This window comes from Oncorhynchus masou, unplaced genomic scaffold, assembly GCF_036934945.1.
Source record: "Oncorhynchus masou masou isolate Uvic2021 unplaced genomic scaffold, UVic_Omas_1.1 unplaced_scaffold_1900, whole genome shotgun sequence".
Taxonomy (NCBI): Eukaryota; Metazoa; Chordata; class Actinopteri; order Salmoniformes; family Salmonidae; genus Oncorhynchus; species Oncorhynchus masou.
Window position 1 is genome coordinate 26,018 of NW_027008399.1, and position 12,714 is coordinate 38,731.

The 12,714-nt window shown below is 49.1% G+C and overlaps 1 long non-coding RNA gene across 1 annotated transcript in view; it reads left to right on the top strand.

Moving 5' to 3' along the window:
• Nucleotides 1–330: 330 nt before the first annotated feature.
• LOC135532537 (uncharacterized) overlaps nucleotides 331–12,714 on the top strand; it is a 37,479-nt gene continuing 25,095 nt past the window's right edge. The window contains exons 1-2 of the long non-coding RNA XR_010454359.1: nucleotides 331–776; nucleotides 1,994–2,026. This is a non-coding gene — a long non-coding RNA (uncharacterized LOC135532537). The remainder of the gene's footprint in view (nucleotides 777–1,993; nucleotides 2,027–12,714) is intronic.

Genomic DNA, 12,714 nt, shown 5'->3' on the forward strand with positions numbered 1-12,714 from the left:
ATCAATTTTCATGTATGAGGGCCTTTAACTAGTACAGAGGCAGGCGGGCGACCGCTGTAGTCCAGTTGAAAGGACAGTACTTGGTATTGTCAATTAAATAAAACTATTTTTTGACAATTTGACAAAACCAGTATGCGACCCAGGTTTGATTTAATCTCAGCCTATTGGTTATTTTAGACCAGTGAGTCCGCCTACTTTATGAAAGGACATATTTTTTCACCAATCAGAATCCTATCCTTACTGCAAAGGGGCGTGACTTCAACGGGAAACAACGCACCAGCGCACTCCTCAGCCAACATGAAGTCACCTCTCTCTGTATCCGCTAATCATGTTTCGCTTTGGGCGGGCTCGACGCGCAACATACCATTAGAAAAATACATCCTGAGTGGAAGTGTTTGACATGAGGATAGAGGCAACTGTCAGTCTGAGATATCAATAGATTCACGAAGACGGATAACTGTACAAAAATGTCAACAAAGGACGTATTTGTCAGATGCCGAATCTGATTTTGGGTATTGTCGCGGCTGTCCATTTCCAAACGGAAACCACAGCTAGCTTCTGTACTGGACAGCAAGCACCCGCTAGCTAGTTAGCTTATTCTCGATTCCAGGACACGTCTCTTCATTTAAAATACAAAACTGAATGTTGTTTCAGTCATGAGTCCAGCCGGGTGCTCACATGTGAACGCTTATAAGGTGGACAATTGGAGGCAAAACCTACGAGTCATATATCAATGCTTTGTTTGGAGCGGGAGTGCTGAAGCCAGGAGACGAAAGGTAAAACAGGAATGCCATTGAGAAACTGAAGCACAAACGGCATATAACTACGCACTGACAGAAGGGCTAACGTTATGCATAAACGCCCCACACAGTTTCAAGCACACACATGTACACCCACGTAACGTTACACTGTTTGAGTGTGGTGTTTAATGCAGACCCATTGCGCCAGCTAACACACCACAGCTCGTTCGTTGTGACTGGAAACGCAGGGCATAAAGTTACCCCATCATCATGCTACTTGGGAATATTCAAGGCGCATCAATCTCATCATAGAGACATTGCATCAATCAATCATTAGATCATGTCTAGCTGGCTATTTGACACAGCAGAACTAACGTTATCCTACAATAGCTAGCTAACACCAGTCTAGACTTGATCATCACTGCCAGTTAAATTAGCTTGATACGGTGTGCTACTGCAGGGAAATAAACGCCAACAATGATAACGCGAGAAACTCACTCTCCTGAGCAAAACGAATCGTGTTTAGATAAAGAGTATATAGCTAGCGTAGGTTGTGCGCTAGTTGACATCTAGCCTGGTGTTGCTGGTTGGTTAGCTAACGTTACCAAGAATCTAGCTCATCAGCAAATAACATTTATTGGAGGGTATCAACTGAGCTTTTACTGTAGCTTGCTATTGAATCCCTTTCTTAAAATGATGCAATATATTTGCATGCCAACGTGACTGTCCTTACGTTACATAATTTATTTATGTGAATGTGGTTGGCTGTTTTGACCAGATCCACCTATTGTCACTAGCAACACCACAGTTGTGCATTGTTCAGTGAAGCATGCTCCCTCCCACTCCTCATTCAGGCCAGCAAAGCGCAAGCCCCGCACACTGAACCATTTCGTTCGACCATCTGCTCTCACCCCCCCCCCCCCCCCCACCCTCCCAAATTACTTGCCGTGTTACTATACATTATGTTCTTGGCATTTCAATTCAGTCAGTGTCTCAAAATATCCCGACCCTATAGGTTACTGATAGCAATGATCCCCCCCCCCCCCCTATTTTAGCAAATATTAGTCTAGCTAGCCTAAATTATGTCAACCTTTTGTTTTTGTTTTTCGGTCCTGTTTGTTTCTCAAAGCTTTGTTGTTAGTGTCCTGTACTGAATGAATGGTTTGATTGCTTTTGACTACAACCTATGTGTTTGTTTTCCACTGGCAGTCACAACACACATTACATGTTTTATTTCGTTGTTGTTGAACTAGGTGCTTCAGAATGATGTGAGATGGACAGCATTGGTGAGTCGACAAACTTCTCCTTCCTCCTTGCACTAACATTAGTAGAGTAGGTACTGTAAACCAAATGCTGGCTTGCTTTCTCTCCTTTATACTTTCCCACACATGTCCTTCATACTCGTGCTCTGGCCATTCATTACCCAGGACTGAGTTAGGAAAACCCTGCTGCAGATGGATACCAGTGGAGGCTGGTGGGAAGAGCTATAGGATGGGCTCATTGTAATGGCTGGAATGGTACCAAACACATGGTAACATGGTTGACTCCATTCCATTGATTCCATTGATTACATTCCAGCAAACACAATGAGCCCGTCCTTCTAAAGCTCCCCCACCAGCCTCCTCTGATGGAAATGCTATCATCTATCTATCTGGATGGTTGATAGCCTAGCGCATTGTCCTGCAACAATTGATGTGTTTCTAACTGCTGAAGCTTTAGTTCAACTACTATATTTGATGAGACACAATGAGTACTGTACGATGACAGACACAGGTCTGTCTCTAGAACAAACAGCTGTCGCCAGAGGGTCGATGACCCTTTGTTTGTACAGCGCTACAGCAGTTCACTAGAACTTGATGGTTGTTAACACACTCCGTTCAGGCTCTCCCTCCCTCTCCTGTCCAGGCTCTCCCTCCCTCCCTCTCTCCCGTCCAGGCTCTCCCTCCCTCCCTCTCTCCCGTCCAGGCTCTCCCTCCCTCTCTCCCATCCAGGCTCTCCCTCCCTCCCTCTCTCCCATCCAGGCTCTCCCTCCCTCCCTCTCTCCCGTCCAGGCTCTCCCTCCCTCCCTCTCTCCCGTCCAGGCTCTCCCTCCCTCCCTCTCTCCCGTCCAGGCTCTCCCTCTCTCCCGTCCAGGCTCTCCCTTTCTCCCGTCCAGGCTCTCCCTCCCTCCCGTCCAGGCTCTCCCTCCCTCCCTCCCGTCCAGGCTCTCCCTCCCTCCCGTCCAGGCTCTCCCTCCCTCCCTCCCGTCCAGGCTCTCCCTCCCTCCCTCCCGTCCAGGCTCTCCCTCCCTCCCTCCCGTCCAGGCTCTCCCTCCCTCCCTCCCGTCCAGGCTCTCCCTCCCTCCCTCCCGTCCAGGCTCTCCCTCCCTCCCGTCCAGGCTCTCCCTCTCTCCCGTCCAGGCTCTCCCTCTCCCGTCCAGGCTCTCCCTCTCTCCCGTCCAGGCTCTCCCTCTCTCCCGTCCAGGCTCTCCCTCCCTCCCGTCCAGGCTCTCCCTCTCTCCCGTCCAGGCTCTCCCTTTCTCCCGTCCAGGCTCTCCCTCCCTCCCGTCCAGGCTCTCCCTCCCTCCCTCCCCCAGGCTCTCCCTCCCTCCCGTCCAGGCTCTCCCTCCCTCCCTCCCGTCCAGGCTCTCCCTCCCTCCCTCCCGTCCAGGCTCTCCCTCCCTCCCGTCCAGGCTCTCCCTCCTCCCGTCCAGGCTCTCCCTCCCTCCCGTCCAGGCTCTCCCTCCCTCCCGTCCAGGCTCTCCCTCTCTCCCGTCCAGGCTCTCCCTCCCTCCCCCCAGGCTCTCCCTCCCTCCCGTCCAGGCTCTCCCTCTCTCCCGTCCAGGCTCTCCCTCTCTCCCGTCCAGGCTCTCCCTCCCTCCCTCCCGTCCAGGCTCTCCCTCCCTCCCGTCCAGGCTCTCCCTCCCTCCCGTCCAGGCTCTCCCTCCCTCCCGTCCAGGCTCTCCCTCCCTCCCTCCCGTCCAGGCTCTCCCTCCCTCCCTCCCGTCCAGGCTCTCCCTCCCTCCCGTCCAGGCTCTCCCTCTCTCCCGTCCAGGCTCTCCCTCTCTCCCGTCCAGGCTCTCCCTCCCTCCCGTCCAGGCTCTCCCTCTCTCCCGTCCAGGCTCTCCCTCCCTCCCTCCCTCCCGTCCAGGCTCTCCTCTCCCTCTCCCCGTCCAGGCTCTCCCTCTCTCCCGTCCAGGCTCTCCCTCTCTCCCGTCCAGGCTCTCCTCTCTCCCGTCCAGGCTCTCCTCTCTCCCGTCCAGGCTCTCCTCTCTCCCGTCCCTCTCCCTCCCTCCCGTCCAGGCTCCCTCCCTCCCTCCAGGCTCTCCCTCCCTCCCGTCCAGGCTCTCCCTCCCTCCCTCTCTCTCCCGTCCAGGCTCTCCCTCTCTCCCGTCCAGGCTCTCCCTCTCTCCCGTCCAGGCTCTCCCTCCCCTCCCCCTCCCGTCCAGGCTCTCCCTCCCTCTCTTGTCCAGGCTCTCCCTCCCTCCCCTCTCTCCCGTCCAGGCTCTCCCTCCCCTCCCCCTCTCTCCCGTCCAGGCTCTCCCTCTCTCCCGTCCAGGCTCTCCCTTTCTCCCGTCCAGGCTCTCCCTCTCTCCCGTCCAGGCTCTCCCTTTCTCCCGTCCAGGCTCTCCCTCCCTCCCGTCCAGGCTCTCCCTCCCTCCCTCCCGTCCAGGCTCTCCCTCCCTCCCGTCCAGGCTCTCCCTCCCTCCCGTCCAGGCTCTCCCTCTCTCCCGTCCAGGCTCTCCCTCTCTCCCGTCCAGGCTCTCCCTCTCTCCCGTCCAGGCTCTCCCTCTCTCCCGTCCAGGCTCTCCCTCTCTCCCGTCCAGGCTCTCCCTCCCTCCCTCTCTCCCGTCCAGGCTCTCCCTCCCTCCCGTCCAGGCTCTCCCTCCCTCCCTCCCGTCCAGGCTCTCCCTCCCTCCCTCCCGTCCAGGCTCTCCCTCCCTCCCTCCCGTCCAGGCTCTCCCTCCCTCCCTCCCGTCCAGGCTCTCCCTCCCTCCCTCCCGTCCAGGCTCTCCCTCCCTCCCTCCCGTCCAGGCTCTCCCTCCCTCCCTCCCGTCCAGGCTCTCCCTCCCTCTCTCCCGTCCAGGCTCTCCTCTCTCCCGTCCAGGCTCTCCCTCTCTCCCGTCCAGGCTCTCCCTCTCTCCCGTCCAGGCTCTCCCTCTCTCCCGTCCAGGCTCTCTCCCTCTCTCCCGTCCAGGCTCTCCCTCTCTCCCGTCCAGGCTCTCCCTCCCTCCCTCTCTCCCGTCCAGGCTCTCCCTCCCTCCCTCTCTCCCGTCCAAGCTCTCCCTCCCTCTCTCTCCCGTCCAGGCTCTCCCTCCCTCTCTCCCGTCCAGGCTCTCCCTCTCTCCCGTCCAGGCTCTCCCTCTCTCCCGTCCAGGCTCTCCCTCCCTCCCTCCCTCCCTCCCTCCCTCCCTCCCTCCCTCCCCCTCCCGTCCAGGCTCTCCCTCTCTCCCGTCCAGGCTCTCCCTCTCTCCCGTCCAGGCTCTCCCTCCCTCCCCTCCCGTCCAGGCTCTCCCTCCCCTCCCGTCCAGGCTCTCCCTCCCTCTCTTGTCCAGGCTCTCCCTCCCCTCCCCCTCTCTCCCGTCCAGGCTCTCCCTCCCCTCCCGTCCAGGCTCTCCCTCCCTCCCCTCTCCCTCCCTCCGTCCCTCCTCTCCTGTATAGTAGTACATCATCGTGATTAACTTTTCTTTTTGCCCCTCAGTCTCAGAGCCCTCTCTTTTCAAATTAATTAACCGAGCGCATCCTCTGAAGCCTCACTGTGTGCACACTGCTCACAGCTACGATCAAAACTCCCAGAGGTAACCACCAGTAACCACAGCTCTGCAGCTAGCTCCCTAAAGCCCCAGGAGGAGCATGTTGAAATGGGATTGCTGCGCCTGGGCTGGCTGGGTGTTTAGGGCCCCACTTGGTCCCAGATGCAGCATATTTAAATCTCTGTGTGTGTGTTCCAACCCCAAGAGCTCTGCTAAGTCAAAGCTCTCTCTATTCAAGGCAGGTAATCAGCATCATTAGATGTTTGAATGGAGACTGGACGTTTAGCTTATTTCTTTACCAGGGTCCTGTTCACTAGGGCACCAAAGCAAAATGTTTTGGAACGGAAAATGAAAAAAAGCTTTTCTTATTGGACAAGTTCTGATAGTACTTCTTTGTTTCACTCTGTTTTGTGCCTATTGAACACCACAGGAGGTTGGTGGCGCCTTAATTGGGGAGGACAGGCTCATTGTAATGACTGGAGCAGAATAGGTGGAATGGTATCTAATACTTCAAACAGTTTTTGATGTGTTTGATGCCATTCCATTGGCTCCGTTCCAGCCATTATCATGAGCCGTCCTCCACTCAACCCTGATAGGTAGTTGTGGACTTTTTTTATGTTGTCTCGATGTCCTTATTATTGAGCCCCAGTGTGGGTCTGCTGGCTTCTCTGTGGGTATGAAAGAGGCTATTAGCTTTTGGCACTCACTCCCAGTTGCTACTGAGTTTGCCCAGAGCATCAATCAGGTCAACTCAGTTATTGTGTTTTTGTGTGCAGACAGTTACAGGAATTCACATTCATTATCGGAATGAAGTCGCCTTTCTCCGCAGTCTTGGGTTCAAATCCGATTTGAAATCTTTCAAATACTTTGAGCGTTTGCGCTAGCCTGCCTAGAGTGCCAAATAGACTGGGTTTAACTTGTTGGGACAATTCTATTGGTACGTTAAGCCAGGCAAGCTCAATGAAGCAGAGATAGTCTTTTGAAATGATTTCTATCAAATAGTATTTGAACCCAGGTTTGTCGAGTCCACTGTTCCCCATTTGTGAGCATTGCTTTTCCCCAACCAAACGCTAGTGACTGTTTCTGTTGTTTCATCATCATGATTCGTGGAACTATGTAGCCGCCTGGTGTGCAAACAGGACAAAGCAACAAAGGGAGGCAAATGTGTCGGTGACCTGAGGGCTTAAAGGTCCCTCAGCTGCAGAGCTGGAGCCTGAATGTGGGCGCTGGGTTTAAGGTCAAATCCACCACGTTTTTTACTCTTACCTCTGTCTGTAAAGGCTGAATATCTTCGAGGCAAAGTTCACAGGAACTTCCTTTTACCATATGGCGCGGCATACGTCATATTTTCCAGCTTTTTCGGCCTGGATAGTTGCCCAGTTATGTTCTTTCTTCTTTGTACTTTGTTGTGGATCCCTCAAGTCTCTCTCTCACTCGTAGCCCAGCCCCAATCTCTTTGGTCTGCGTCCTGGTCTGTCAGCAGTAATGTTGCCTCCAGTATACAGGGAGGATATTTCCTGACCAGGTTGTAGGACAAAGAAACTCCTATAATGTCCCTCATACTGTGTGTCTTTAATGTGTAGGTAACCTGCCACTCAGTCTAATGAGTAATAGGGTGGCTGTTATAACAGCGAGGTGGTCACTGACATTGTGTCCCTGGCCTTGGTATTGTGAATAGATACCTCCTGCCTTGAAACTCACATCAGCAGATGAGAAATCACACAATTGTAAACCATCTCAGTACCTACACAAACATCCATTGCTCTCCGTCTATCTGTGTAGAAGTTGAGGATGCAGTGAGCTACACTACAGTCAGGAGACGACCCTCAGTCTGTGCAACTGAAAAATAAAGCTGCATTAACGAATATTAACCTCCAGTGAGAGTACTCTTATAAGCACCGCCTGCCTTAGTTCCCACCATATTTTATTTTTAAAGCACCTACACATTCACATCTATCTTCATCATTTATTTAATTTCTACCTCCCCAGTTCTATGGGCTGTCTCTTGTCCAAGATGGCTGTCTGTTTGGGATGGCTAGAGTTGGAGGGAATGGGAGAAGGCCTAGTTACCAGACCTAGTTACCAGACCTAGTTACCAGGCCTAGTCAATGGCTGTCATCTGTTTCTCAATGGAAGCTCTCCATCCAAGAGCATCAAGGTAAAGCTGCTCGTTGTGGGATCCAGAAGCTCTATTTCTCCGTCACTGCTGTGAAAGGGTTTCCTCCACTGTGTGGATCCAGCAGCCGTAACGTTATGAGGCTGTTCATTCCTAGAACATTTCATCAATGTTTTTCACTAATGGTTTTACCAGTAATGTGGTTATCGGCAGATGGTTTGTCCTGTCACTCACTGACCAGGCAGTCAGTCGGTGCCCTCAGCCTCTCTGCTCTGTTCACCCAGCTTCTAACAGCCTGCTGAGCACGACACCCCCGAGGCGACAGCCTGAGGGCTGGTGGATTCTAAGCCATCTTCACTGCACACAGTCATGTGCATATGAATTGTGTAGCCTATTTCTGTCGTTTTGCTGCCCCAGTAGGAACCATGAAGCGTAGGCTACTTCCCTTAAAAAAAGCTGTGCAGTGAACATTATTTTTCTAGGCTGAGATATTAGCTGGGCTGGCTGACAATGTCACAAAAATGATGCACGCGCATCGATGGGTCTGAAGGCCGTGTGACGTTACGATTCTGAACGGTCACATGGCAACGATGACAAGAAGCTGCAATGTGGGGATTCATCGGTGACTCGTTTTCTCAAAACAAGATCCCATGTCTTGTTTTGACTGTCACATCTATGCTAATGTGGCAAAATTTGCTAGCTAGCTAACAACAATTGTGCCAATGTATTTATGTTTTCGATAAACATTGGAGACTAAATATAGTTTACACGTTGTCAACAATCTATGCCAAAACATCTGTTCTAGTGGCCATCATCAGGGTTGGTCCCGATCGCTCCCTGGATGGAAGTGGTGTTGGAGGGCCAGTAGGAGGCATGCTTTGCCCTGGTCTAATAATACAATTTATATTCCGATGCCCCTGGGTAGTGATTGGGGACATTGCCCTGTGTAGGGACTGTAGGGACTCTCTGTGGTCACTAAAGATCCCATGGCACTTATTGTAAGAGTAGGGGTGTCAACCCCGGTGTCCTGGCTAAATTCACAATCTGGCCTTCATACCATCATGTCCACCTAATTATCCCCAGATTCCAATTGGCTCATTCACCCCCCTCTTCCCTGTAACCATTCCCCAGGTCATTGCTGTAAATGAGAACGTGTTCTCAGTCAACTTACCTGGTAAAATAACGGGGGGGAAAAACAAGAGTTATTCAGATATATTATATAGTGCCAATGTGTGTTATCTGATCAACCCGCCATAGCTTACAGCTATAGTTCTACAATCTCCACTGTCCAAACTCCACCATGACAAACGATAGCCCTAACAACAGGTGAAGGCTACTACTTATCTCCCCTATCTGTCTCGTGCAGCAGTTGTAGCTCGGGGGGTGTGTCTGTCTGGGATTAGGACTGGGACAAGCCTTTTTTTCTGTTAAACAGCTGTCTAACACCTGTTTCAAGGTACATCTGGCTTGCCTGCTGAGCCCGACTGGCTGCTTAACACACACACACACACACACACACACACACACACACACACACACACACACACACACACACACACACACAGGCTGGGATTACTGATGCAGAATGACTGGGAGATGGATGGAGGCAGTGAAGGCTGGAGAAACGATTATCTCCAGCTGCTCAGGTTAGGCTTGGGAAGTACTCCGGGGTATTTTGGGCGGCAGGGTAGCCTAGCGGTTAGAGGCAGGGTAGCCTAGCGGTTAGAGGCAGAGTAGCCTATTGGTTAGCGCGTTGGACAAGTAACCAGAAGGTGGCTAGATTGAATCCCCGAGCTGACAAGGTAAAAATCTGTTCTGCCCCTGAAGCCACTTTTCCTAGGCCATCATTGAAAATAAGAATTTGTTCTTAACTGACTTGGCTAGTTAAAGGTTAAATAAATAAAATATTCGGAAATAGCTCAGCATGCTTTTTCATTACTGTCAATATTGTTAACTATTTAATTTGAAGTTTATTTATTACATTTGAATATTTAATACTTTTTTAAGAATCTATGTTTCTGCAGTCAATTCGTTAGGAGATAAAGATGGCCTTCTTCATTTTACCGGTCACATTATTTTTCATTATGAAGTTTGTGTGTCTGTTTGTTTGTTTTGTGTCTGTTTGTTTTGTGTCAATGTTAGCATAGGCAGGTGAAAGGAGAACCATCACTGAGGAAAGGAATCCGCTGTTTACCTCTGCACCAGAACCTTGTTTTCCTCCTTATGGTTGGCCTCGGCCGTGTTGACGCTAACACATAGTGGCCGTGTTTGCTGCTTGCAGAGATGCTTAGCAGCACCAGGACATTGGGGGACGTTGTCATTCAGAGCAGGAAAGGGAACATATGTGCGCTCTTGAGTGATAGTGGCTTCGTATTCACTTGGTCTCCCTGTCTTGTATGTCTCGTCTGTCTGTCTGTGACTGTCTATGTCTCGCTGTCTCTCTCTCTGTTGTCTGTCTCTGTCTCTGTCTGTCTCTGTCTGTCTGTCTCTGACTGTCTCTTTCTTTCTCTCTGTCCGTCTCTTTCTCTGTCTGTCTTTGTCTCTCTCTCTTTGTCTGTCACTTTCTTTCTCTTCTGTCTGTCTCTCTCTCTTTCTCCCTGTCTGTCTTTGTCTGTCTCTCTCTTCTCTTTCTCTCTGTCTGTGAGATCGGTCATCCTCAAGCTACCGCCAGCGAAAATCAATTCCCCCTCAATACGTGACTGAATCTTACACATAACCTCTGTCACCTGCCCTGCATACAGGCTCAACAGCTGTGTCCCAAATGGCGCCCTATGTTGTGCACTGTTTTTCCAGGGATAATATGGCCCTGGTTAAACATTAGCACACTATGTAGTGTATATGGTGAAGGAAACACAAATCTAACTATAGCCTATACTGGTGGTATGAATGGTGTCGTAAAAATAAAATCACCTCTTTTCAGGTGAATGTAAAACTTTTTAAATAAATAGATTTGGTGGACAGTTTAAGTATCTTGGTGGCATAGAGAAAATGTTGCTGTTGTAAAGCAACTTTTCTGCAATTGTACACACTTTACCCTTGAGCTTAGAGAAAATGTCCTGCAGTTCTATGCATGTTGCCATGGCTATTGTTCCTCTGCTCAAACATTATAACAAAATTAATGGGCATCTGCCTTCGATTCTCCCTGACTTTCTAGCATTTATTAGATTGTTTGTTCTCATATGGTGTTATTTAAAAAAAATATATATATATATATAAGCTGAACAAAAATATAAACGCAACATGTAAAGTGTGGGACCCATGTTTCATGAGCTGAAATAAAAGATCCCAGAAATGTTCCATACAGTGGTTGCTCAACTAAAAGTTTGGAGGTTATGCTGCGAGACTGAGGTAATTTGTGGTTTAGTACGGTACCCTGCGTCACTGCTCCAGACCTGCGCAAGGGGGAGTTAGAGCACTGATTATGCTTACTGGAAAATACTTTCAAAATTAATGGTAGAGGCAATGCTATTTTTATTTTCTCTGTTTGGGTTTTGGTTAGACTACAATTAGGCTGTGTTAATGTTAGGATTATTTTGTTCTTAATGCAGTACTGTAGCCTACTCCCGACCAGTCACGTTGTACAGCGCCATTATGGGCTATTAGCAGGACAATAGATACGTTGTGCAAGGCAGTTGATCAGCATTAAAAACTTTGTGGATGTGGCCTCCCAAGTGGTACAGCGGTGTAAGACACTGCATCGCTATGCAAACTGCATTGCTACAGATGCTGGTTCAATACCCATGCCGGCCGTGACTGGGAGACCCATGAGGCGACAGTGGGCTTTTGGTTTCTCTCCCTCTAAAAACAAAAATAAATAATTCTACATAACAAACTGGCTTTATTTATTAGTAAGAATGTCTCACCCCGTGTTCAAGAATAGCCTGGTGAACTATTTCAGCACCGTTTCGCATTGCTCTGAGACAAGCATGGGGACTGGTCTGGATAAATCAATGACATTTTTTATATTCACTGGGTATTGGTTAGACTACAATTGGGGTGTGGAAATGTTATGCTCTTCGTACTGTAGCCTACTCCTGACCGTTATGTTGTACAGTGCCATATTTTCCTAACGGAACCCCTGAAGTTTTTTTTGGGAATAGAAACACCATAATATTAATCAAATTAATTTTGCAAAATTTATTTTAAATCAATCCCATATACTATGTTCTTACACAAGAAGGTTTTAAATTCTCTAGTACAGCCAATATTGAAGACTCAAATGCCCTCTGGTGGTCAAACTAGCACTAATTAACATTAATGGCAAGAATGGCTGACAATTAAATAACGTGCCATAGAAAATCTGCGGCAGCACATAAGGTGTGTGCAGTATGACGCAACTTTTACAGAAAGAACCACTGTACACACACACTGCTTATTTCTCTCAAACTTGGTGTACAAATTTGTTTACATCCCTGTTAGTGAGTACTTCTCCTTTGCCAAGATACTCCATCCACCTGACAGGTGTGGCATATCAAGAAGCTGATTAACTTTTTAATGCTGTAATCCCTTAACGGGAGTGATATGTCAACAGCCAGTCAAAGTGTAGGGCGCCATTTTCAAAACATCAAATCTCATAATTAACATTCCTCAAACATACATGTATCTCATACCATTGTAAAGCTATTCTTGTTGTTAATCTCACCCCAGTGTTCGATTTCAAATATGCTTTACAACAAAAGCACCACAAACGATTGTTAGGTCACCACATATAGCCACAGAAAAACACAGCCATTTTTTCCCCCAGCCAAAGAGAGGAGTTGCTGAAAGTGATCAAAGGTTAGTGATTCATTTTATCTTCATCAGATGACACTAATAGGACTTCATGTTACACAATACATGTATGTTTTGTTTGATAAGGTTCATATTTATCAAAATGAGTTTACATTGGCGCGTTGCATTCACTAGTTCCAAAAACATCCAGTGATTTTGCATAGCCACATCATTCAACAGAAATAATCATCATAAATGTAGTTATACAAGTTATACACATGGAATTCTAGATATACCTCTCCCATGTTGGGGATTAATCAGAATAGTTGGGTAACATAGATAAGATGTTTTATTTTCATTATATGCTTGTTACTTCTCATATAGAATGTATCTTGTTGTAGTATAGTGGTGGCCAT